General features: G+C 39.2%; 1 protein-coding gene and 1 long non-coding RNA gene across 2 annotated transcripts in view; one reads left to right on the forward strand and one right to left on the reverse strand.

The window, feature by feature from the left end:
* TPD52 (tumor protein D52) overlaps nucleotides 1-26,543 on the reverse strand; it is a 132,855-nt gene that overhangs the window by 27,394 nt on the left and 78,918 nt on the right. The window lies entirely within an intron of this gene.
* On the forward strand, nucleotides 21,827-23,502 carry LOC138719225 (uncharacterized). Its single transcript, XR_011337191.1, has 3 exons — nucleotides 21,827-22,216; nucleotides 22,577-22,738; nucleotides 23,256-23,502. It is a non-coding gene; the product is annotated as an uncharacterized lncRNA (long non-coding RNA).

Consider the following 26,543-nt stretch of genomic DNA (forward strand, 5'->3'; position numbering starts at 1 on the left):
TGATTCACCCAAAAACATCACTGAAGGATCTGGAGATTTTTGGCACATTTTAGGGTTTTCTTTTGTCTAGTTAATTTAGAGAAAAAATGGCTAGAATATCCTGCCATTACACTCCTGCTTTCTCCAAGACTATCCGTTGATTCCTATGAGGCAGGTAGTGGACTACTATAGCTACAGCACCTGAGGCATAACAGGAAGAGAAGCTGATGTGGAACAGGAGGATGTACAGGATAGGGAAGAAATAGGAGCAAAACTCTTATGCCTATCTCTGAAAAAAATAACTGTCAGCAGAAAATGCAGTCCTAGATAGTAACACCTCACAGAAGGAATACTCCCAGATGCACTGCAAAGATGGACCAAATCCCCAACGGTGTACGGAAGCATTATGTACTCTGTGGAAAAGATAACAGTCTTAAGCTGCCACTACTCTATTCAGAGCATAATTACCACGGCACTTCATACAGGTTATTTTCATTATATTCTACAAGCAGCAACTTCAATCCACATACAGGCTGGAAGAACAATTTCACTTTCTCCATTTTCTTTCTGTAGGTACTGTGTGTTTCTGTGTATCTCAGAGGAGTCCAGTGCTCTTATTTTAGAAAAGTAAAAGCTCAATAAGAGTAATTAAGGTTTTAACAGGAATCTTTTCCTATAAACAGTTCTTAAATAGAAAAAGCCCACTAAGCAATTGCAACAGACAATGGACAATAAATACTGGGATTACAGGATAATCTACTGCTTTTTTAAAAAAACATGGATTTCTTTATACATCTTTATCCAAAACATAAAAAAACATCTGTTTTCAGGACTACAAACAGCATTTTCATCTCAGCATTCAGCATTATTTCTTATATTAAGCGAAACACCAGTCAGTGTTTAGCAACTGGCTGATGCATGACAAGGTAACAGCACACATTTTTGTAGTATGTTACACACATTAAACTATTAACACTCCTAATTTATTCTTACAAATCTCAGGTAAGAAAAATAAGAATCTAAACACTAAGGAAGAAGGCAGCGTTGTGTTTTTCTTCTCACTGGAGAGCAGAGGAGAAAAATCCTGTTGACACCCTCCCATACAGCACAGTTCTGCAAACTGGCACAAGCAGAGGTAGATGCTTCACTAGATCCAAGCTCCTCCGCAGTCTGACTGCCAGAAAACAGACGCTAGGAAGCCATAGCAACATTCATGCCACTTATCAGAAGAGTCCTTTTCAATTATGATGTGAATCAACAAATCGTATTCAGGAAGAATAAATTCTTCTGGTTAAAACACAGAAATGATAAATTCAGTTACTTACTACTCCTGCCAAAAATGCCCGTATTCATTGGTACCTTACAGTTTCCATGCTGTAATTTTTAATTTCATAAAACAGAAATAATAGTTTATTTTAAAGTGGGATGTTGAAAAACATGTCTTATTAGTATTTACAACATTCCTCTTGAGTATTCTAAAGTCAGTGATAGAAATTATTTGATACAACAACTTGTACAGGGACACTTATGATTGAGTTATTCATACAAACTAGGATAGTTACATACAACAGGCTGTTTCCCCTTCATACGAGCCTAAGATCATGAATATGATCAGACTTTTTATTAAAGTGATGCACAAAACAGGCAGGATGATATAATCCTTACCCTGAAAAACCTACAAACTTATTTCTAATGAAAAATGAATTGAGCCTAAAACCAAAGGAGGGAAGTACAGGTGAAGATGAAACCAGACCACGACGTCCCTCAGGACATATTTTTAAAAGTAGATATCACGATAACTAAGAATAATTTTAAACAAAGTAAGTACAGACTGAGATTCATTGTAGGGATTATTCATACCATGAGGAGGTTACAACTAAAATGGTGGAAAAAAATTCCATTCCAACAGTCCATAAAAGAAAGGTAGAAAACCAGGAAAAAAAAAGACAAGGTTAGGAAAAAACCTCCAATTTGTTCTGCAGTCAGAGTAGCTGAGCATATCTTCAGGGTTTCTATAAATCTGTATCCATATATTTCTAAACAACAATCTCTATAAACATGACCTAAATACTAAGCATCCCACCCCGTAGGCCACTGAGCTCTCATTAGCCTCCTCCCTAATCTCCTCAGAGGAGAACGTCCCTGGCCATGAGCACCAGTCTCAGGGGTTTGTCCAACTGGAAGCAATGGCTGCAGGTTGTACCTCATACACAGCCTTGAAACTCAACTAGTGCTGCCACATTTCACCTCCCAGGTCCTCACTCCCACTGCAAGCCATGCAGCTAAACATTTAAGCAAGTTAGAAGTTTTTTACCCTTCAAATGTGGTTTGTTTTCTTGCAGAAAGCTTACAAAGGAGGGGATGCCAATAGATTTTGTGCAGGTTTAAAAGCTATTCTGAAAATAACTGCCTTTTCAGGAAATATTTCAGGGTGCGGTGGAGTCACAATTTACAGCAAGACACTGCTGGTCCCAGGGGAAAGTGGGAGAGATCCAACACTTTTATCTATAACAAACTCACTTGACTTGGCTTGTGCTCACAGTGCGCTGGCAAGGCAGGCTGGCTCTCCTTTGCACAACGGCACTTGTGTCTTCCCAAGGCTCCTCAAGTTCCCACCAACCTCTTATTCCGTGGCAGAAAACAGCAGCATACTTGTTCACTTTAGCATACTTTTTCACTAGAGAAGAAATGTTGATTTCAGGGGATGTTGCAAAAATGATTATGTAGAACAAAAGCACCTCTTCAGTTTGGGATTACTACCTTCGAAAATTTTAGATTTTACTTCCATGTGCCAAAACAGAGACCATGTAGAATATGATAATACCAGATACAGCGCTTAGATTACAATTAAAATAATCAAAATTAAACCTACATCTGTTAGAACAACACTGGTTCACTGCAGACTTTAATCTCAAATAAGCTTTTTTTTTTTTAAAATAAGTACTAAAACATGCAATCACAAGATCAGAATCAAAGTGTACCATCCGATGTAAAAAATTATTCATAACATTTTGGATAACACCCTTCACCAGCCCCCCTACTGTCCTCTACAGTTCTAACATATGTTTGCATCTCTGCTTGAGATAATTTTTGATAGCAGGCAAACTAATTAAACATTCCTCAGAAGCCACAGGGCTGAAGTCACCACACAGTGACTAAATACTGCAGCTGTCAGGAAAGGCGAAGTGGGTTCCCATCCTAATCCCGTGCTGACCTCGGAGCCGAGCCTGAGAACCTGTCAGAAAGGTGCTCTCACAGCATAAGACAGCGAGCAGCAGCTGCTTATGCTCAGCAGGCTCCAGCCAATCTTTTTTTTTCTGATTGTCACTCTGGACACATGCTGCACAACTTTCACACGTGCACATCCCTGCTCCTGGTGAGAAGGAGCTGCCTGGGAGCTTAGTGTGTCACGTGCTCAAAAGCTGCTCATGCCCAGCTCAAGATGAAACCCAATGTCCCCTAATCAAGCTGCAGGCAGAAAACCTGCACCCATCTTGCATATGGGCCAAAAAGCATGAAAGATAGATTTAAAGGTATTTCCAAATCCAGTTAAATGTAGGTATTTGAAAATGTTCATTCTTTTCTGTAATTAAAAAAACCCAAAGTATTAAGCTTTTTTCCACTTGCAAATAAAGAAAAAATAACTGGAAAAATACATCAATAATGAAAGCAAAAGGGCAAGAAAGCTTCTTTAATCATTCTGAATTAGTCACTAAAGCAAAACTCTGTGGCAGAATATCTAACCTATCTTTAATATAAAGGTGTGATTTTTTTTATCTACAAAGTAGAAGGTAAGAGAAAAAGCAAACTATTGTTTTTTTGTATTTCAACTGAGATGCAGTGCTGATATATTAACTTACAGCAAAACAAACTTAACAGATCCAACAGAGAAGGAAACACTGAAAAATGCCTTTGAACTAGGCACTTGTTCAGATGAACAAACCTCAGTGATTCAGCTAGGCATGGCCTGTCCACATAGGCTCAAATTACTAAATTCACTGGAGGACAGCAGTATTCTGTCTGCAGCTCACTGAAGGAGGTGGTTTATCAGAGGTGACCATACTCTGTTCACCATGCTTCCCGTCCCAGTGAGCTCCTCATGGAGCCTTAGAGCAGCCTAATTTTCTAAAATAAAAAAGAATGCTAATGTGATTACTGTTTATGGAAAGCTAATTCTGAAACCAAGAGCCTGGAAAATTAGGTTTAGTTTAAAGAATTATTCAGCATTACTCAGCACTGCTTCAAGTTTTGCTTACAGTTCACTGCAAGGTCTAGCCCAATGCACTGCAAAGACCTGTCCTCATCAGAGGTATCCAAAATTTTCATATGGTACCGTGAGCCCATCCTTCCACCACCAATTAAACAACTTATCAAGTTTACTCCTTTTCAATTCTTGCATGCATAAGGAAATAGCGAACAAATCTAAAGTGACTTCAATACAGCTTTTGCAAATTTGACCCATGTGTTTCCTGGTTTTGTACCTGTGGGGCATTTCTTGACTAGAAGAGTCAATACTGGTTTCAGTGAAGAAAACTTCTCCATCACAGGTACCAAAGTCCCACCTGCATTAAGGTCTCCCACAACATTTAATTTTTTTTTAAATTAGAATTTAAAATACTTAGTGATGTCCATGACTAGATGTTGAAAAAAAAAAAAAAGTCTTGTCATGATTGATACTGGCCTGACCTCAGAAATTAATATATTTTTGTTACTTTAAACTAGGCAATCATGGTTATGGCCTTTTTCTAAAGTCATTTTAGACATCCAGATTTCTTACTGTATTTCAAAGGTAATAGTGCTTAGATGACAAAAAGGTTAGTCCTCCTCTAACTGGTAGGAATTGAGGAGAGGACTTGAGTTCACCTTCTTCTCTCTGTTCCGTAGACAGTCTTTTCCTGCTAATTTCTGGGACTTATTTTCCACTAGGTAAACAGGAGACAGGTGAATATCAGGCGCATAGACAACAGCATCATCACTTCTCCAGGCATCAAGCACTCTTGAGGAAACAACAGCTGCAAGTTCCTTGGTGAAACAGGCTACCATGAGCACATCAAACCCACCCTTCGATCAGCACACTGACGTATAAAACACAACACCGTATTACAAGATTGGTCCTTCGGACTGAAAGGAATTTCAAGACTGGGCTTCCAAACATAAAAGATCTAGTGGGCAAATTTCTGTTATTTAAAAGGTGTTTCCGAAGCTGAAGCATGTGGCGTTACTTATTCACGAATCAAAATGCAAATCTTCAAGACACAGGCTGTATTCTGAGGCCACTCCACAGGCATGGAAAGAGAGAGTGCCTGCCTATGTGAGAACCACCCTGAGGCACGCCCTTGTGTTTCAAGTACAAGCTGCATTCTTTCAATTTGGGTTCCTTCTAGGAAGCAAACTTAACAAATGAGATATGAATTAAAATCTGTAAAAACAAAATTCCATATGAAACTTTACCCATGGGAAAAGGAAAGAGAAACAAAGAGCAGATTGCATGTGACAGATGTTAGTCATGCCTCTCATGGCATTGCTGGAATGTGCACACATACACGGTGATGGGCGCAGAAGATGGGACCTATCTGGATTAAAACTCCACTGTCCCTAATACAAAGAAGGACATGAGCAAAACTTAGCTTTTAATCTTCAAAGTGCTGCTGGGATCATTATCCCATTGTACTTAATTAATATTCAAAGTTACTGGATAAACCGACTATACAACATGAGGTTCTCCGCAATGGACAGCCCATAAAACACTTAGTAAATCTCTGTCTGAGACTTGACAACAAGAGTGAACACAGATGAGCTCTGTTAAATTAAAAAAATTTCTTGCCATAAGTGAGAATCTTGAGTAAGTATGCAGACCACTTGTTCCCAACCACTGAATTTTAACAGCCTACTTGTTACCTGAATTACAAGATGCCCTTCTCTCTCACAAATCAAAATCTTGACTGTAAAAAGATATATTTTTTAACTATCCTAGAAGTTACCCGATATATTGATATGAATGCTGGGGAAAGATTTTATACTTTTTCATATGTCACGTAATTCACTGTATCATTAGTGCTTTCTGCTGTGACTAAAGTTGGCTACAAAACAACATTCTACAAAATGGCTAGAAGTGGTACTTTCAAAGCAGGAAAGATGATGTACCAGAACAGGGCATACTCCTTTAGGGAAACGATTGATTGATAAAATGGTATGTCTGCTATATTGTCGGCTGGTCCAGGTGTTTGCCTTCAGAGAGAGGCTCTAGCACTATTCACATAACCGTAATAATTTGCCAATGTATAGCTGACAGGTGCCAATTTCAAGCCTAGTTAAAACAAAAGCATTCTTACCAGCAGTACTTCTGTGATCACTTCCTTCTCTCAGCTGCAGGATGAAAAAAATAAACAACTCGGGTAGAAGCTAGCCATGCTGCTACACTGCACGTTACATGCATTAATTTTCAATTAGGGGGAAAATAACTGACTTAGAGGGGGGCATGAGGGAAGCAGTATCTGAGGAGGTTCTTTCCAAAATTTAACCTTCTGAAACCTGATCTACTGTTCATGGTATTGATTGGCACATTATATTTTACCCTTCTTCTTCACCAAACAATAGTGACTTCTTATTTCATATTCACACAGAAATGGAGTAGCGTTCTTGTTCTTCATCTGCTGGCTCTGCAGCAGCAGCTGACAGTAATTTCCAGAATAGTTCCATTGCTGATAAGGCAGCAAGGAAGAGCAAGGATCCAGATGCAAAGGTTTTACCCTACGTCCCTTACTATAAATATTTGATGAAATGTGTCTGTAACAAAATAAAAGCAGACATAACAGAACCAGAAGTAATCCCAGAACTAATCAGACAGAAAATATGAAGGTGGTGACCTGGGATTTATGACTGCAAAGAACTCACTGCTTTAATCATACTCATTTCTTCTGGGTAAATTTACTTCAGATTTGGTATCTGTAAAGAATGCTATTTATTTTTATTTACTATATCATGATTATTGTAAGCACCATTGATTTGTATTACTGATATGACATTACTGATCTCACAGCTTATATCATGCCTTATCCTGGAGTCCTTCAACTTGATACAAGTGCTAGCAGTTACCTTCAAAATAATCCCACACACAGAGGTCACCATGAGCTGGTATCCAATCTCTTACTCACTGTTTCTAATAACCAGTACACTAAAACTAAGTTCTTTTAAAAAGCTCTTTGAAAAAGCTAATAGCAAGTTAAAAGTTGTAGAGATATATGTGTACCCTTGCAAGGATGAGACGTGTATACTCCAGCACACATGCTTGTGCAGAGCAGGATGCTTTAGAAGAATGACTCATGGGCAGGGCTAGTCTAAAAGGGTGGCCAGCAGTTAAACAAGGTGGTATCACTTATCCAACAACCTCTTATGAGAGCAAGCTTCCAGTGGAGTCAAAGAGATTACTCTAAAGAAACTGCTTCTCCAGCTTCAACAAACAGTCCCGTATCACACAACATTGCTGAAACTGTGGACAGGAATGGTCCATGTGCCAAAAAAAAAAAGGTTACTTTTAAAGAACACTAAAGATGATTGCCAGCATCCCATTCATGCCCTTTTAAGTTTTCACATTATCTCCTTTCCTACTCACTGGATTTACCTCAAATTTTGCTTTCCTCTTCCCTTAGCCCAGAGCACTGGTTACCTCATAAGACTGGCACAATCTGGTCCGGATGGTGTACAAGAGCCACTCCAGCCTCTAAAGGGAAGGAGAGGCAGTCCCTTAGATGCACTCCTGCCTCCTTTTTCAGTGGGAAAACTAAGAGAGACTATGTAACTAAGATTCGATGCCTTGGTGGGAAGCTGAAAATAGGTAAACTACAGATTTGTATCACTCCCAAAACATTTATTTGCATTTCCAGGGGTTTTCAGAGGTCTCTTCCAAGGAAATCATAAACCAAACCCCATTCACACAGAACACCATGCTAAGTTGTTGTGGAATGAGAAGGATAATCATCACATTGAAGAATAAAGTGGTTAATTCTTTCAATAAAGGGAAATCATCAACAAAGTACCACAGGAATCTGTATACAAATATTCTCTCTCAAAAATCAATAAGGAGGTTACAACTATTTATGTTAGTAAAAATAAAGCTAGTTGCACAGAGCTGTATAAGCACCTCACAGAGTAGCTTGAATGGGATTGAAAGTGACAAATGAAATTCAAAGCAGCTAAACATGAAGCATTGCGCACTGGCAGAAAAATATCCAAAATTTACACGCACACTAAACTACTTTCTGTTGCTCATGAATAAGATTATGGGGTTACAAGAGATGATTTTAAAGAAAACATCTTCTTCAGACTCTGCTGCTGTCAAAAAGCAAATAGAGTATTTGGCTTTACAGAAGATGGAGAGAACTAAACAAAAAATATTTTATGCTGTTGTAGGAAATAATGGCCTTAAAGGATATAGTTAAAATTCCAAGTGTTCAGAGAACAGTGGAAAAAATATCTAGGACTTTTGAGCCTCAAAAAGAAAGGGCTGAACAGTGTGACTGGTACCCTCTGCTCCTGACCCCTGGTAAACTCCAGTTTTGTGTGACAACAGGAACACATTTGAGTCCCGAGTCATGGAAAGCATAGAGTGGGTAAAATGGTTCATTGTTGCTTCTAATGCAGGAATAAGTGGGCATTAAATAGAATTTGGCATGACAAGCTAAGAAAAAGCAACTTAATTTATCACATAGGCTGTGATACTCCATCATAAGTTACTGCAGATGCTAAAACAGCTGACAGAAGTTCAGAGAGTGTTTTACTGGGGCAGAGGAGATCAGTGAAGAGCTATTCACCACAAGGACATCACCTCTTGCTCTGGAAGCCCTTGCAGCCACAGGCTGTTGGGAGCTGAACAAAAGCACTGCTCTGATGTTGCCCTGTCCTTAAGGCTTCCCCAGGCGTTGGCTACTGCTGGAGACCGGCTACTGCAAGAGGTACTGCTGTCTTATACAAAATAGCCATTTCTACATTCTTGTTTCTGCCACCAAAAGCCACTGGCAACCACAATGAGAGGCTTTGGTGATAGGAAATCAGCCCCCAGACAGGCTGGAGGGAGGATGATGCACCGGGAATCTGGAGACCTCAGCTGGGAAATACTTCTCTTCCTCTCAATTCTGTGTTCTGCATCCATTCAAAACACCTTAAAAACCTCAACTCTTTCCCAATATCCCCTAACTAGTTGTGATTAGAGGGAAGCAAAGCCTTTAAAAGCTACCCTTATACTTAAAACAAAATACTCAAAGACCAGGAGACTCATCGTTTACCTGGAAGCAATAATTAGTCACTGAAAAGGAAAACACAGAGGCCCTGGAAACTTTCTGTTGTTCAAACAAACATGAGAAGTTTTTAAAAATCATTGGAGTAAAATTATTGATGCAAAAAATAAGTCTGAATCTAAACTAAAGGTAATTCAGCAAGAAGTTGCTCTTTCTTCTCACCAGGAACGCAGTCTTACTTTAATTGGTTTACATTTTTTATGTTTGTACGGTTGCTTTCATCATTTGAAGGAATAAAAACCCCAAAAATCTTTGAAAATTGCATGCTGAACAAAATGTTACTCCTTTCATGTATTTATACCTACAAAAATGGATGTAAGTGGCTCAGCACTTGTTTTAATGTAACTTAATCAAAACCAGGAGAACTTGCAATAAAAAAGTGCATTTTCTGTCACTGTGTAGTTGTGGGAAAAAGCTTCTTGTCTGTTAATCCTTCTATATTGAGGTAAACCCTTGATAAAGTACTTTATTCACCAAAAATGCATCATAATATTGTGACCGATTTTCATCTGGCATGAGAGGAGGTCATGTACAGTGTCAGTGCTTCAGTTAATTACAACTGTGATCATGGAATGGCCTGAAAGGCCACAAAAGTGTCCTTTGACCAGTGACTATCTGTCCTGATCATGATGACGGCAGCTACGGGGCTCTCCTCAATAAAACAAGGAAAAGCCAACGCTGTCTTCCCAATCCAGCACATTTTACAACACTTAAGGATTTGTCCCATCATCAGGCCTAAGAAATCCTCTCAACAAAAGGACAGACTCACTGCTTTCTCAGACAAGTTAGGTGGATGGGGAGGATGGAGAGGAGGGAGTGGTATGGATCACCAACGTGGGAAAGGTAAAAAAATCACCATGAATTAAAGTAATAACATTTTCCAGATAATTAAAAATAAGTCTTTGGTTGTTATTACTTTGGGGGAGGGCACAACAATTTTCTTGCTTCACATTAAGTTTCACATCTACAGGAACAGCCAGGTTTTACTCCGCAGAACTGCTGCCTACCATTTGATCCCCATTTGCATAACTGATTTCTGCCTGCGTCCAACACTTTGTAACCGTACCTTCTGATTACCAATTTTTTTTTCCAGACCCTTTCTCCATCTTGTCAACTTAATTTTGAAACCTAAGGCCATATTACAATTTAAAGAACTCTGAAACTGGATTAGCCGCCACTCTCAGCTTTGTATCACCTACATGTTTAATGAGCACATTCAGTATTCCATTACTCTGATCATTAATGAAAATGCTGCTAGCTACCATTAAGTCAAGGCACTGAGCAAACTCAATGTATCTTTTCATTCAGACAATGAACAACTCACTGATAATGACACACTGGTTTTAAGATTAGTTTTGTATGTATTGTTATAGTTTCTGCCTTCCCAGTTGGCTATTAGAAGGTCACTGAGATGGCACAGAAACACTTACTGATGTTAGCTTTCTGACACATACTACCTCCCTTCTGTCCACAAAACCTGTTGACCTCAATACTATTTTTTAAAGAATTGTATGTTAATTTTACACATTTTTAAACAAACCCAACGGGACTGTTACTCATCATCTTGTCTTCTAGGGTTTTGTACAATATAATGCAATGAAGGAAATTATTTAATTTCCTAAACAAATATAATGCAACTCATCATACAATAAATTACATTATTTCTCTAAAGTTTACAGTCACCTATGACAGGCTGAGTGGGATTCTATTACATTTAAAAATGAATTAGCTTAAATGTAGATAGATTCACTTATCTTTTCAAATCCAGCCCTTCTAATTTTGCTGTCCTTGCTTCACATATTTGAGTTTAAACAGAAAATGCTCTGGACAGGGAGGAATTAATTTTCTTTGTGGAGAGAAAAATTGCAGCAAAAGTGCTATACAAAATACTGCACAATCGCACAACAAAGCCAAAGATCAAGTCTTGATTTTTTCACCTATGAATTCACTCCCTCTTAACATTAACCGTAGTCACTCAAATACAGTAAAACTCACGATGTCAGAATCCAGTCTGCCCAAGTTTATACTTTGTGAAGCCTCACTGAATCATAAAATCACAGAGTCATAGAACGGTTTGAGTCGGAAGGGACTTTAAAGATCATCTACTTCCAAACCCCAAGCCATAGGCAGGGACACCTCCCACCAGACCAAGCTGCTCAAGGCCTCATCTAACCAGGCCTTGAGCACTTACAAGGAGGGGGCAACACTTCCAGGCAGGGGCCACTGAAGCTAAACAATATTTAAATCACAATACCAAGACAGTGTTTCAAGAACTTGAGTTAGGTCCAGAATGGTCTCATGGCCAGTTACAGCTCTAGATACATTTATTCCATTAGTCTATGAACTGTATAAAATAAAACACAACATACATAGGAACCATAAAATGCATAAGCACATTGCAGCAAGTACACATGCTTTTTCCCCAAGGAAAGTCTGCTGATGCTAAACATCCACACTGCAGCCAGGATCATAATCGCTATTTCATTCCTGCAACCTGTTGCACCCCATTTTACCATTTTCAAAAGTCGGTGAAGATGCCAGTAAGAGGCATTTCTCACCAATCATTGCATTTTACAAACCCGCATGGCTACAAAACAAGAAATATGAAAATGTGCAACACCTATTACAACTTAATAGTATAACTGACTTGTATTCTTAGTTGGCAACAGTCTGGCTGCCACTATCCTCTGTTCAACTAATCTTGAAATAAAACACAATCCAAGAAGTAGTATCTCTGTTTTATACATTTACATATAAATGTATATAGGCACACAGTTTTCAGCCACTTAATAACTGTCCTTCTAATACTACACAAACAATTTCACTACAACTCAGATAATAAAATAAGCATATCCAGTATACTGACAAGTACATCTAAAAAGCAAATATTTTTGCAAATACATACTTTTATCTTCAGGACTTTTTATAATTAAACCCCATTCCTTAACACATTTTACAAGCTAAGGCTCAAACATCAATGTTTCTTCCTAGCTTACATGAATCACAAGCAAAGGTGTTTTATCAGAAAGAGTGACATTGAACATTAAAAAAATATCAGTGAAGCACATATGCTATATACCTAATTTTCAAATAATTAAGATAGGGAATTCTTCACCGTAAACATTTGTTATGCACTGCAATATATACTTTTTCATGGTAGATCTTAATTGATCGGCTTTCAGATAACTGGGTCAAATTGATATTTTTAAAAGTGTCTAAACAGAAATTTACACAGATCTGTTACATTCCTTAAAATAAACAAACATGCATGCAAACTACATGTCTATAGTAATGTATTAGAATATTGACTTCACTCTTCTATTTCTAATTTACAAAATTGCACAAACATTTGGAAAAGCAGAGCAGATCACTGACTATCCAAATATTTTTCCTAGAAAAAAAATGCAGAAAATGTAAACACACAACTTCTAGAGTATAATTAACTCGGCAGAAGCTGCGTGTACCAAGACCAGTCTAGTCAGATGAAAACATTTCCATGCTCAAGGATATCATCTGTTCTCCTATGTGCCTTCTCTGGTAGGAATAACCCATGTCTTCAATGGACAGGGAAGAGATGCTTCAGCTATCCCTAGCATACAACTAAGTGTCTTTCCTACTAGCACACATAAGAAGATTGACTGGCTCAAAGGCATAATGCAGGTGGGTAATTCCAAGAAGCTCAATACCTTATATTCCAATCAGGTACGTGCATTGGGAAGCTTTCGCTGCCCCTCTGTTAATTCACAGGACCCAGAATTCTTTACTATCCACGCTTATTATAAATTAAGAGAGATCACCTTTTTCAATCAGGTAACCCACCTTCATGGAATAAGACCTAAGCTGTTGTTCTTCTTGACAAAAAAGGCCCTGCTTTTCTGAAGCAGCATGCACTATGAATGAATGCTGTGGAAACAGACCCCTTTATGCTTTGCAAAGGTGGAATTTCATTGCTGGAATGTTGTGATGGTTTCCTCTGAAACGATGCATGATCCCAGATAAAAAGTCAAACTTGCGAGTAGAAGGCACTATAAAGGGAGATGTTTCCACAATGACTCTCATTCCAAATGAGTTTTTATAAGAGCAAACTGCAGATTGTATTTCACAGCTGATTTGTTAGAATTCTCTCCATACAATCAGAACCCACTCAATCTGTGCAGAACAAGTCTGTAACAGTACCTACCAAGACAGCACACCCAAAGCCAGCACTAGCACTGCCACTCTGCCGTCATTCAGTAGGCAAGGCTAGAGTCAGAAACTTGAGAAATGTTCCAGTAAGGTGTAAAAGTAACAGATTATTGTAATGCACACAAGTGGCAAGGATTAAATGACCACTCAACACCTAACAAATCAGGCAAGGCTTCCACTCTGCAGTTACATCTGATGCAATTTACTATGTAATATAGACTCCCACTGAAGTAAACAGAGCCTACTGAAGATACACATAAGCATGGTTTTGATTCAATCTTGTTACTATTAAATATTAATACTAGTAAAGACTATTTTTGGTTCTGCAGTTTCATAGAGTCAAATTACAATACATTATTAATGTTGTCATACCTAAAAGGAAATGACTTTCAGGCCTTCCCAGACTAGATTTAGGTGTTTTAATTTCCACTGAAATTCAAGGACATAAGTTTAACTACTGTTGATGCCTCTGGAAACTTCCTCTGTATCTCTGTATTTCTCATTTTAGGACCCAACAACCATGTTCTGAAATTACTGGGAGTTCTGTTGTTTGGTTTTTAAATATTAGGTTTGGTGTTTTGTTTTATATTTAACCTGTATCATCAATCTGTCCATCTTATGACAATATATGATTAATTAAGCTACCCAATATAATATTTTTCCTACCAGGACTGTAAATAGGCCATAACCTTGGGAAAACAGTGGCTATTAAAAATTCTTACAAATAAAGCATCAACATTCTTCAAAAAAATTGCAGTCATTCTTAATTTGAAAAGCATCACCACAGGCCAGCAATGTTTTAAAATCTTTTCAGCCTCAACTTCAAATTCTCACATGTTGCCCTTTTAAGGCAAATGTTCTCCTCATTCTCTAGAACATACAAAACCAGATTTCCTCTGCAGTTTTTAACTAGCCCCTCCTCCAACTGCAGCCACCATGTGCACGGAGTTGCTGCTAAAACCTGCTTTTATTGACAGGTATCTCCCCCCAGTCTCTGCATCCCCACATCCTTTCTAAGACAACAGTGGTGAAGCTGGATGGGAAAATGCTCAGCTGCTTTGTTTCAGGTCTGTGCAGCATCTTACTTTCCCACAACAGGTAGGCACAAGCAGACAGTGCTGGTGGATGCAGCAGACCTTGACAGAGGCTCAAACCACTGCTCCTGTCTCAGGCACAGCATATTTTCTACTGACCATGGCTCTTTGCCAAGCTCTAATTAAGACACTTCAGTACGTCAGAAAGTTAACCCTCTGTTGCACCTACCTTCTCCAGAAGCAAACAAGGCATACACACCATCTTTCTAGAAATACCCAAGTAGCTTTCCTGTTACTAGTACTGTGAGAGCTCCAAGCCCTCCAAGTTTTTACATCACCGATTCTATAAATGAAGACAAATTAAACAGCTAGTTGGCACTATGACTTTTAGCAGCATTTCTAAAATAGAAGAATCATTCTTCCTGCATGAATTTGGTGTGTACTGCCATGTCTCTTTTCCTTCAAAGAAAAACGGAGAGATCTCACATTATCAGAGAACAGAAATTCCTTAAAAAAAATAAAGCAAGAATAGGATGTTGAAAATTCTTTACTCTTCAAATAGCTTTATGTTTCACTCTCGAATACTGCAGAGCAGCAAATTTTGTCATTAGGGTAAAGAGGAATCCTGAAGGAGCTAGAGCTGCATTTCTATTTTCTGAGAGATCAAATATAAACAAAACATTTGGTGAACTATCAATACCATCTATTGGTCTCATGCAAAGAATAACGACCATCAAACTGAAAGAGGGGAAGCTGTGACAATAGCCAGAGGGAGTAAAAGGAAACCCATGTCGAGGGTGACTTGAAATGCTTGTAATCTATATTTTCTTGTTCCAACCCCCTGTTTAACCACTGCATCCTGCCTATAAACAGAAATCTTCCCTAATGAAAATTAACCTAAGTCACAATGTGATTGACTGATGAACAAAGTTAATTTCACTGTAGAAACTGAGGGGGCAGCGGGAAATCTTAACTTGAATATGAGAAACGTCTGCACGCAATAAAAGCAGTAGCAAAAAGCCAACTGTTTCAACTTTTAAAGAGTTACAAAACCAGAAAAATGAGTTGATTAACTACTTGCCCTCCTATTACGGAGTATAACAGCACATTTGTAATGGAAGCTTTTGATTACTTTGGGGCAATAAATCTGGATTTTATACAGTTTAAATGAGGTAATTTGTAATGCAACTCCAATTCTTCACTCTTACTGTGCAGGAACCCCTATGGCAGGAAAAATAGAGCTGCCTTTCAATGCCATTAGTGAACAGATCTTGGTTGCAGAGAATTTTTGCTTTTTTTTTTTAAGTGAAATTCCCTCCTTTAGACGGTGTGTTAACAACTAAAACACCTGATCCTCCCTATAGCTGTGTTTATGTAAAGCGACATTTGATCTCTTTATTTTGACACATCCAGAAAACTATGCCCTACGTGAACATGCTCATAATGTTGCCACAGTATTAGATAATACTGTGCATTTTAAAATAGAAATAAATAGTTGGCTTTAAATTAGTTACATCTTTTTAAAGTTAGTAAAAATAATTTCAAATGTTTTGTGCTATTCCAGTTTTCTACTGAGATAAGTGCACTTTTTTAAACCTGAAAAAATGTTTATAAGGGAAATTGTTAACATTCAATTGTTTGTATTGGGAGCTCACAGAACCACAAATCCTTTCCTATAGATTTTGCAAAGACAAATTCTAAAAGGAGCAGTGGTGACAGGTGAGCCTTCATCTATAGGTATTGCCCATTCCTACACTTCACTTCTGTATTTTCTTTATAGCCACAATCCACAGATCCTACGTACTAGAAAAGGGCTGTCCCACAACTGTGCTATCAGAACGTTATTTCCAGTACTCAAAGGGTACGCCCCCAAATATATTTTTAGAAAGGTTATTTTAGTTTCCACTAACTTGAACTCGCAAGGACAATGCGTGCAAAGCATACTGCTGGTTTTATACGTAGGTTATGATACCCTGGGGCCCTTTGTTGAAATAAGCCAACTAATTTCTGCTAGAAACCTTTTTTCTTTTTTTTGACTCACACTTCATTCTCCTTCTAAGAAAGGTACACAAACTATGACCATTCATATTATGGCAACATACGCATCATATATAAATTGCATATGTATGTATTATATTGAGGGCTCACTTCACTAGTAAGTAAACTAGTTTCAGAATGAATATTATTCATTTCCACTTCCAGTACATGAAGAGATACTGATTGATGGATAATAGTGTTGCATTGTGATCAGTCTCACATAGAGTAACTCATATTAAACTAAAACATTATTTATTTTAACTGAAATACTTCATGCTTATTTGCCTGGTTTTACTTCTGCAAGTTCCCACTGCTTAGAGAAAATTAATTAGATCAACAAAGTCATTATTAATTTTTCATTCTGGGAAATCCACACTGAGCCCACATTGCCGTTGTTCTCCATGAAGAGTGGACTAGGATGTTGAGTACAGGTATTGCATGTGCAGGTAATCAGTTTTCAGTGCGTATCCAAGAAGTCTACATCCTCTGCTCTCTTTTGATCGGAACTGTAAGAAGTTTGTCTGCAGTGCCTTGTTTGCTGAAGCATGAAGCCAAGCTACATACACCATGCAAGGTTTTCCTAATTCCACTGATAGTACTACCATAATGCTTCAATCACCAAGCACATAATTACTTTTACATTTAGGTTTCAATCTTCCTTTCACTGTACAGCACCATCTTCCCAAGGCACAAGAATGCTGCTGTGGTTAATACCTATTTCAATAAGTTAGGTGATGTATCTAGAGATAAGAGCTCATTTTGCCTCTTCGAAAAATATATTCTTGTAACTCCTTTTGAATTACCTGAAGAGATATTCAGAACTACAGCTGAGATATCAGAGAGTGGACATGGCATCAAACTTGCAGTACCCAAGTTAAACGTTTGCTCAAGTTTTACTTATTGGGTAAGTCAGGAAAAAACAATTTAACCAGAAAGCTTCTTTATCCCTACTGGGAATTCTCACTTCAAGAATTTCCTGACTTTTCATATTAGGAGTAGAACAGGTTTTCCAAGTCATAGAATTAAAGTATTTTTAAAACTGTAAGGCACTGACAGTCTTCTAAAGTAAATCTTCAGTCTCATTTATCTTCCCAACGGATAACACAGCTGAGAAGAACACAGTTTTAGACAGACTGAATCCTTCAGATAAATATTATTCTTAGGTATTCCTTTTTCAGTAGAAAAAAAAGTGGGTGCTGAAGAGGAAATAGTCGATTTTGAATATTTCCCTTTTTTCAAGCAGAGAAACTGGCCAAATTGTTTAGAAGACAGAGCCACATACATGAGAAACAACTACCTAAGACCATCTAGTATTTTTATAAAGTTAAAAAATCTACTGGGGAATGCACAAATACAGGTTTTCACACATGTGGAAAAATTTGTCTTGACACGCAGGCAGCAAAGAGAATGTATTTAGCCCTGGTATATCCTAGAGAAGTCCCTAAGGAAATTTATTCCTTCCTACGACAATGAGTATTGAAGAGCCACAGAAGCAGGTAATTGTGCAAATATAGTTGAACTGTCTTTTGCTAGCAGATGGACTTGGTCTTTCCTTGCTGTGCTCCGCCTGAAAAATATGACAACACATTTCTGGATACATTTGAAATATTTTTGGGTGTGGAATTTTTACTCTTAGTTCTTATATAAGAGTCAGTAAGTTCTATAGAGACCTGTAAGGAGTTGAAAATGGTACAAATCAAGCAAAAAACAAGTGACAAAAAGAGAAAAAGCTAATTACTTGACAGATGCCTGTACAAGATGATTTTAGAGATCCACAACACAAGCAAGTTCCCCTGACTCTGAGCGGACCGGCTTTTCGCCCTCCCTGCTCCATGAGTGACAAGCCAGCCCTCTGCTCAGGAACAGGGACATGCCTGTTCAGGTATGTTCAGGACAATGAACACGTCATGTTCATTCCTGCTCAGGACAGGGACTTTTGGCAACTACAGTCCTCCTATGACTATTACGGATTTTGTGTATATATATATTTGTTTATAACTTGTAGCACCTACTGTCCCTGTTGCATTACACTCCACATTGCCACAGCTCTTCATAAGAACTGGCTCCTGCAGAACAGCACTGCAAGAAGCACATGCAAGAAGCAGCTTAAACATTCATTCCAGCAAAAGATCACTTAAAGCAGGGATTTATCAGTTGGCGGCATTCCCCTCCTGCCCCACAGCCAGGGCTACCCACCACTGAGTGTGCTCTCAGCTTTGATGCGCCACAGAAGTCATCCGGGGCCGTGTAACCCTTTCTCATTTCCTAACCTAATTTCCATAGTGGTTGTTGTCTACCCTGTCACTGAAAACTGCACAGGACAGAAGAACACACAGTTTTAATAATTATGTATGTTCAGTAGAGACTTTTTCCCTCCCAGCAAGAAGGGGGAAGAGAGGGGGGTGAGAGAGAAGATGTCTCAGACTAATTTACATGCAAATACTACACCTCAGTTCCAAAGTACATTAAAAGAAAAAGCAGTTGCCCTAAAATAATTTATTGCCAGCAATGTTTTATTACCCTTGTACAGTTACCACTAAGTTTTGAAATGCTGGCCTATTGATAATGAAGATTTGTTATTTGGAAATCCTGGCAACCCACCCTCTAGGGACAAGAGCCATTGTAAGTTACTTGGTTTAGACAAAAAAAAAAAAAATTACTTGATGTGGTGGCTGTTTGCAGAGCTGTTCTGCACAAACATTCTGCAAGACATGATGACAAAACTATCTTGCAGCCTCTCCTGATCTAAAACCGCTAATAACTGGATCTAGAGCCCAGCCAAGCCCACAGCTATGGGAAAAATCTGATGTGTAAGGCAGCAACTGCACTTGGACTTACTTCTCCCTTCATGGATAAAGTATCCACCTCGTTGACCTGTCAGTCTTCCTAATCCAGCCTCTATTTTCAGTTAATATCATTAAAGTTCAGTGCTTGAGAGCCTGGAGGGAGAGGCAAGTGCCCCATCCCCTTTTTCCAAGGGGCGGTAACCAGATGTCAATGGCTGCAGCTGTGACTACATAATTACCTGTTTGCATGAACGCGGACCACAGTTTAGATTTAATAGGTCGGACGACAATGCAGCAAAACGCATTTAGCCCACGATTACCCCTTTTCAAACATTCTCTCGCTCGCAACTTCGACCCTGGGAACATTGCGGGCACAGACTCGGGTCAATAAGAAACATTGGCCGGCACAATGGGGCTGGCCTCAAACAGCGCTGTTGACAGACACCGGCACAAAGGCGGTGAATAGAGTCCCCCTCAGTTCTCACACAGAGCGAAGAATGAGTCAGTGTACTGCCGCTTTGGTGCTCTGTTTGTACAGTGTATACAGCTTTTGTCCCCCGCCACTGTTCGCTGCTCAATGGGGGCTAAAGAGCCGAGGAAGTGAAGGCGGAAGAATGGCTCTGTGCTCACCCCGGCAGCCAGCAGCGGATCCCCCTGTGCAGGACAGCTCCGGCGGGAAGCCCACAGTCACCAGTCACGCAGCTCCCACCATGCCACCACACCGCAGCGCCCCTTCTTGCTTCTGACCTTGGGCAAAGCCTGCACACTACACCGTCGCTGCCCAGACAGCGTGGTAGTCTCAAGTACCATATTTTACCTCCTTTAAAAACAAAACCACAGTATTGTGCCCCATCCTCCCTCCCTCCCACCACCACCATGACCCAATTCAGGGCTACAACTTCGACCAAGAACAAAAACCAAGTGTGGGATATGAAATTACGTCTCTTCAAAAGGTACATCAAAGACTAACATCATAGTTGTCATTTTAAATCCCCGCTACAAAGACTTTTAAAGGAGCTGAGAAGAGTAACGAAATACAACCATAGCTATACATCTGCATTTCATACGAAACATTTGTATTGTGCAAATAAAAGGCCAGGGAAAATTTATCCCATACATAATATTGCATAAGCACCTGTATATTAGTTACCTATTAGTAAAAGAAAGAATACAGGTTACTGCTATTCTTCAAATAATTATTTTTGTCAACTGTCACTTTATAGAAAGAGTACTTCTGTTATTTACACTGCCATCCTTATAAGCATGTCAAGGAAACAAAAGTAGCCCTATGGCATAAAGTCAAAACTGTTGCCTTTGCCTGATTCACATACTAGAGCATAAAACAAAATGTATACACTTTATACTAAGGAGTGAAGTCATTGCTTGCAAAAGGTATTTAGACTTTGGTATGCTTAGCATGAAGCTTCAGGTATAAGGGAATTAGCAACTGCTCTTTAAATCATGAAGACCATGCTACAGATAAAGTTCATACACGATAAAGTCAGAGTGAAAGAACTGCTTAACATGTTTTAAGATTGTGAATTGGTTAACAAAATGGGGAGGAGATGGAGAAGAAAAATGCATTTTAAATTAAACAAAAACCTAGATCTTCATGAATGGAACACAAAGAACATTGTTCATTTTATTACAAGTAGCCAAGATAGTGTTAGTATGCTTTCTACTGCTCACTTGATTTTATATTTTTAAGGTTAAAATACTGGAATGTTGTTATTACATTAACCAGGTACAGAAGAAGGCCCCAAAATACACCAGAAAAAAATAAATCCCCCAAACTGAAAGTTGTGTTATGTGTGAGCCAGTCATAAAAATTTTGGGACCCTGATGCCATGACCTTCACGCTTGGCAAACGAGTTGTAAGTACCCTAAAAGATACGTGAAGACAATCACCTTATTCTCAGATATTTAATTATAAAATAGCACAAGAATTTCTACATTGTATATTTACACACGGCCTTATTTAAATAAAGCAGGGCTGTCTGCTTTGAACATTAGCTACGAGATATACGACTGCACTTGAGTAAACTGGCACTGAGTATGTAAAGCAGGCAAACATTTGTATGAATGCCAAAGTACACCTGCAAGCCTACCAAGGATGTGATCAATCACAATCCTGAACAGACTGTTTTTAGTTCACTTTAAAGGAGGAAAATCCTCACCTTTCAATTATTATTAGGACTATTACATCCCTGGGCACAGGAATACTCTTAGATCTGAAGGTTGATCAACGAGGCTGGAGGAATTAACACCTAGCCTAATAAACAGGAAACTCTTTGCAGTGATAAATCTTCAAATCCAAGTTTGCCCTATGAAGAGAGAAGATGAAAATGGAGAAATCAATGCTGCGTCACCAACTTTTTTTAATGGAGTGAATGGAATGATTCTAAATCACTGCCAAACTCCTTTTTTTTTTTTTTTAAAGCTCAAATGACTGCTCAGCATGTCAAACCTAGCCTAACTGAACCCAGCCATACATTATTCCTTTCCACTGGCTTACTATAATTTACAGTTTTAGCTACATGCACCACTGATAGCTGGTGTGTACACCAGGCCAAAGCTTAGCACACTCTTAATACATCTTGCAGAAGTACAAGAATATTTCACAAAGCTTCACATTACAGCAGTGTGTGATTCAAGTCACCAAGAGACCCAGAAAGAGAGACTGTATTCGCTGCCACGCATCGCTGCTGCTCTGCATCTCTCCCACAGGCTGGCAGCAGTGCCAGCACTGGCTCCTGCCAAGCAGAGGATCCAAGCTTGTTTACCGAGCTATGACTGGAAGAAGCAGGGTGCATTTCAGTCTCGTCTCCAGCAGCCCTGCCAAGCCAGCTGCCAAGAACAGTCTTGACAGGCTTCAGAGGGAGCAAAACCGAGTACTCAGGTGGTAAGTAGACTGGTCTGGCACCGGGCTCCCAAAGATGAGTGAAGGGGAGCAGTCATTACCCAATCTGAAAGATTAAAACACTTTTAGGTAACTACAAACGTATAAAGCCATAGGAAAAGAAGTAACTGAATTCCTGAAGTGGAAGGACAGATTAGCAATCAATTTATCATTACCACTCAGATTAAGATGTCTACCTCAATATTTAATGAGCACAGATTACAAATAAATTAAACTCATATGATACTTAGATTTCTTTCTGATGTATGCAAAAGACCTGAAAAGTTTGATTGGGATTTCATGTTGTAGAAGGTTAGAATTTAAATATTTTAATTTTTTAAATTAACACTCCATTTCTTCCAGAAGATTTCAGAAGAGTTAAACATGTGCACTGTGCTTTTCTACAAAGACATGCTTTAAACAAATTTATACCGAGTGTAGAACTGGTTCCTAAGAGCCCACTGCCTTTCGAAAAGCCCACTGACTGCAATGAAAATAAAGAATGAGAGGTTTCACAGGGAACAAGTAAGCAATCTTTCATTCCTTCCAATACAGTCATTAATCAAGAAATTGCTTAAGCACTTTTTCTCTTACCCTACTAATGCAAAGTCACCAAATTCTAACAAGCATAGGTTTTTTTCATTGTATCCAAGGGTTATTTCTCTGCCTTTAGAGTCATATCTCAATTTCTTGGCTAAGTGGGTACATGCTCACGCAGCGTGACCACATTATGTACACTTCTCCATGTGATCAGAGCCTGCCAAGTCTCAAAGCAGTTCATTTAAAAAAAAAGCTTCAGCCTTTTTCAGAACAATTTCTTCAAGATTTGGAGGACTGGAGGGTGTTGTTATTTCTTATCCAGGCTGGGTGGCTGGATTTTGAGTTCTTTAGATAAAAAAAGAAATTGTTATAAAATGCTAAGACAGCAAAATAGAAAATTTGCCACTCGACAGCTGTAACAAAGGAAAAAATGAAGAGCTCTGTTTTTGTTAAAAAAAAAAGCATGCTCAGTGATTGACTATCATCATACTTCATATTTCAGTGTCCATAAATCACAGCTACATTGAGCAAGTTCTGAAAGCAATAGACATTTTCACCCTGCTTCGCTGTTACCATGCCTAAAATGTTGACAGAGCCATGGCAGCAGTGACCACACACAGACTCCAAAATTTATTAAGGCAAGTTTTAACAGCTACTGAATACTCTTAGAAGAGTAATGCTTTTTCTTATCTTCTTTTTAAATATGTGAGTCTCTACTTACACCACATTTCTTCCAGCACAACATCAATATCTGCCCAAGATTTTAAATTTAATATTGAAAGTTTAAGAAGCATCAGGCAAGCAAATACAATAGCAGGAACTGCATTGTCAGATGCTTCTTACTCAGTGATGGGAACTACATACAAGCTATGTGTTGCTTTATATTGCCTCTGGTTCTTCCTCCAAAACAACTGATATAAAAATTATACTCACTTTCTATTTCCATCCTAGCTCCACATAAGTGCAAGTGAAAATAGATGCGGCAAGGACTGTGTTGCTTTGTTAGCATATTACGGAGCAGAAGAAAAAAGGAAAATAGATTACTCTTAAATAATAGACAGACAATAGAATGTTAGTTATTTTTGCCTCTAAACACTGTTTTTTCTTTTTAAACAGATTTGCTGGGCTGCTCAATAATAGCAAAGCAGCTGAATCCTCTGCACAGCTCAGAGATACTTGGCCTTAAAAGGCTTACGCAGTTTTGTAGGAATTTACCTGCTTTTGTGCCTTGGATGGATAACGGTTTTTGAATAGGCTGACAAGGAGTTAGAGAAAGCATCAGGGGAAGAAGAGCATCTGTCAGTGGTTCAGTGTGTAGGAGTAACAGAATTAATTTTATCAGTGTTTTGGGCCTATTCCAAGTGGCAGTCAACACCCACGCTTCCCTCTGATGAACTACCCCTCTGTACAGACAGTTGACTGCAAATACAACTGCGTGACTAAATCATCAATGGCCACCGCCTTCAGTTAGGCAGACAGATTTTCTATCAAGTTATCACGGCAGAATCACACAACAGCAGAGGTTGGAAGACACCTATGGAAACTGCCTGGTCCAACCTTCCTGCTCAATGCAGGGTCCCTAAGGACTTGCTCAGAGCGTTTGAATATCTGCATGGATGAAGACTCTACAACTTCTCTGGGCAATCTGCACCAGCGCCTGGTCACCCTCACAGTGAAAAAGTGTTTAGTGAAGACATTTTTCACGATGACAGCAGTGAGACACTGGAAAAGGTTGCCCAGAGCAGCTGCATCCCTGGAAGTGCTAAAGGTCGGAATGGATAGGGCTTTGAGCAACCTGACCTAGTGAAAGATGTCCCTGCCCATAGCAGGGGGATTGGAACTAGATGATCTTTAAAGATCCTTTCCAACCCAAACCATTCTATGATATTCAGAGGGAACCTCTTGTCTTTTGGTGTGCGCCCATTGCTTCTAGTCCTGTCACTGGGCACCACTGAGGAGCTTGGCTCCATCCTCTTTGCACCCTCCCCCTTCAGGTATTTACATAAACTAATGAGTATCCCCCGAGCCTTCTCCTCTCCAGGCTGAACAGCCCCAGTTCTCTCAGTCATTCCTCAGAGGAGAGATGCTACAGTCCCATACATTATCTTTGTGGCTCTTTGTTGGGCTTTGTCCAGTATGTCCATGTCTCTCCTGCAATGGGGAGCCCAGAACTGAACCCAGCACTCCAGATGTGGCCTCATCAATGCTGAGGAGAGGTGAAAAATCAACTCACTCAACCTGCTGGCAACATCTTACTAATGCAGCCCAGGACACCATTCACCTTCTTCGCTGCCAGGCCACACTGCTGCCTCATGTTCAGCTTGGTGTTTGCCAGGACCCCTGAGTCTTCTACTGCCAAGCTGCTTTCCAGCCAGGTGGCTCCAACCCGTCTTGGTGCCTGGAGTTGTTCCTCTGCAGAGGGAGGGTTTTGCATTTCTTGTCAAACTTGATAAGGTTCACTTCAGCCCACTTCTCCAGCCCGTCAAGGTCCCTCTAGATGCCAGCAGAACCATCCAATACAACGACTCTTCTGAGATTTGTACTTTATGCAAACTTGCTGGAGGTACAGTCTGTCCCGTCACTTAAGGTCATTAAAAAAACATTAAACGGAACTGGACCCAGTACTGACCTTGAAGAATTATCAGTGAATTAGGTCTGCAGAACATCTCTAGCTTAGCTAATGTTAACAATTTTATCATATCTTTCATGTCTTAAAGTCTTGGTTCTTGCAGTTATACATTTACACAAGAAGCTTGATTGCCTTTTAAAAAGAGTTGGTTTGACTAAAAAGATCCTATTCTGACAAGTTAAAAAAACCCAAAACAACATATTAAGAACTCCAAAATAAATAGGACAAAAAAAAATAAAAACAATTTAACAATTTTAATATCATTATTTGTGGGAGGCTTGACTCATGCCTTCTGAAGAGTTCAGGGTTGATAGATCACCTGCAGAGTGTTTCCCTAGCTGTCTTAATTCCCTTCTCAGACTCATGTACTGAAACCACTCCAGAGGGATGAATAATTACCACTCCACAGTTATATGATAGCATCTATTTTCCTGAGTAAGATTTATGTTATATGAAGACTTATAATTCATATTTTGTCCAAACCATCATTAATTCAGTTTCTCTCTTTGGGCAAGTCTACACTTCTCAGTTGATTGCCATGCAGAGCCCACAAGCTAGTTTAGACCAAGGTAGCTCTCAAACTGAAATCAAAGGCCACAACAGCACAGCACTACAGCTCAACTCATTATTCTAAGAAGAGGGTTTAGTGCACAGTTACACCCAACCTAATAAAGCGGTTATACTGCTTTGCTAACCTGGACTGTTTTTTCACCCAGCCTTTATCTCCATTACAGCAACAGGTCAAACAGACCAGACTTTACACCAGAAACACCTGCACCTTCCTCTGCTGTGTGGCTTAGTGAAGTACAGTTCCCTGTGCCCCTGAGAAGCACCAGACACCTACAGAACTGGCATATCCCTACCTCCTCCATCATCAGCCAGAGTCAGTGAAACATCTTGAGGAGCCTTAGCGTTTTCAGTAAAAATCATAATCTTGTGCATCTGGAATGGCAAAGATACCTAGAGCCTTTTTTAGCTATTGAGGTAATGAACTTTACTAGAAATATTTATGTGAAAGAGCTCCTCTCTGCATGCAAACCATGGGGCTCTCTCCAATGTGTGAGGAAAAAAAATTGGATTTCCAAATATGCTGCATACATAGATTCAAGTCATTTATTCTCATCAATTAAAAAAATAATACTAGAAACAATTTCAATTTTT

The sequence above is a fragment of the Phaenicophaeus curvirostris genome, chromosome 3, assembly GCF_032191515.1.
Source record: "Phaenicophaeus curvirostris isolate KB17595 chromosome 3, BPBGC_Pcur_1.0, whole genome shotgun sequence".
NCBI classification, from domain to species: Eukaryota; Metazoa; Chordata; class Aves; order Cuculiformes; family Cuculidae; genus Phaenicophaeus; species Phaenicophaeus curvirostris.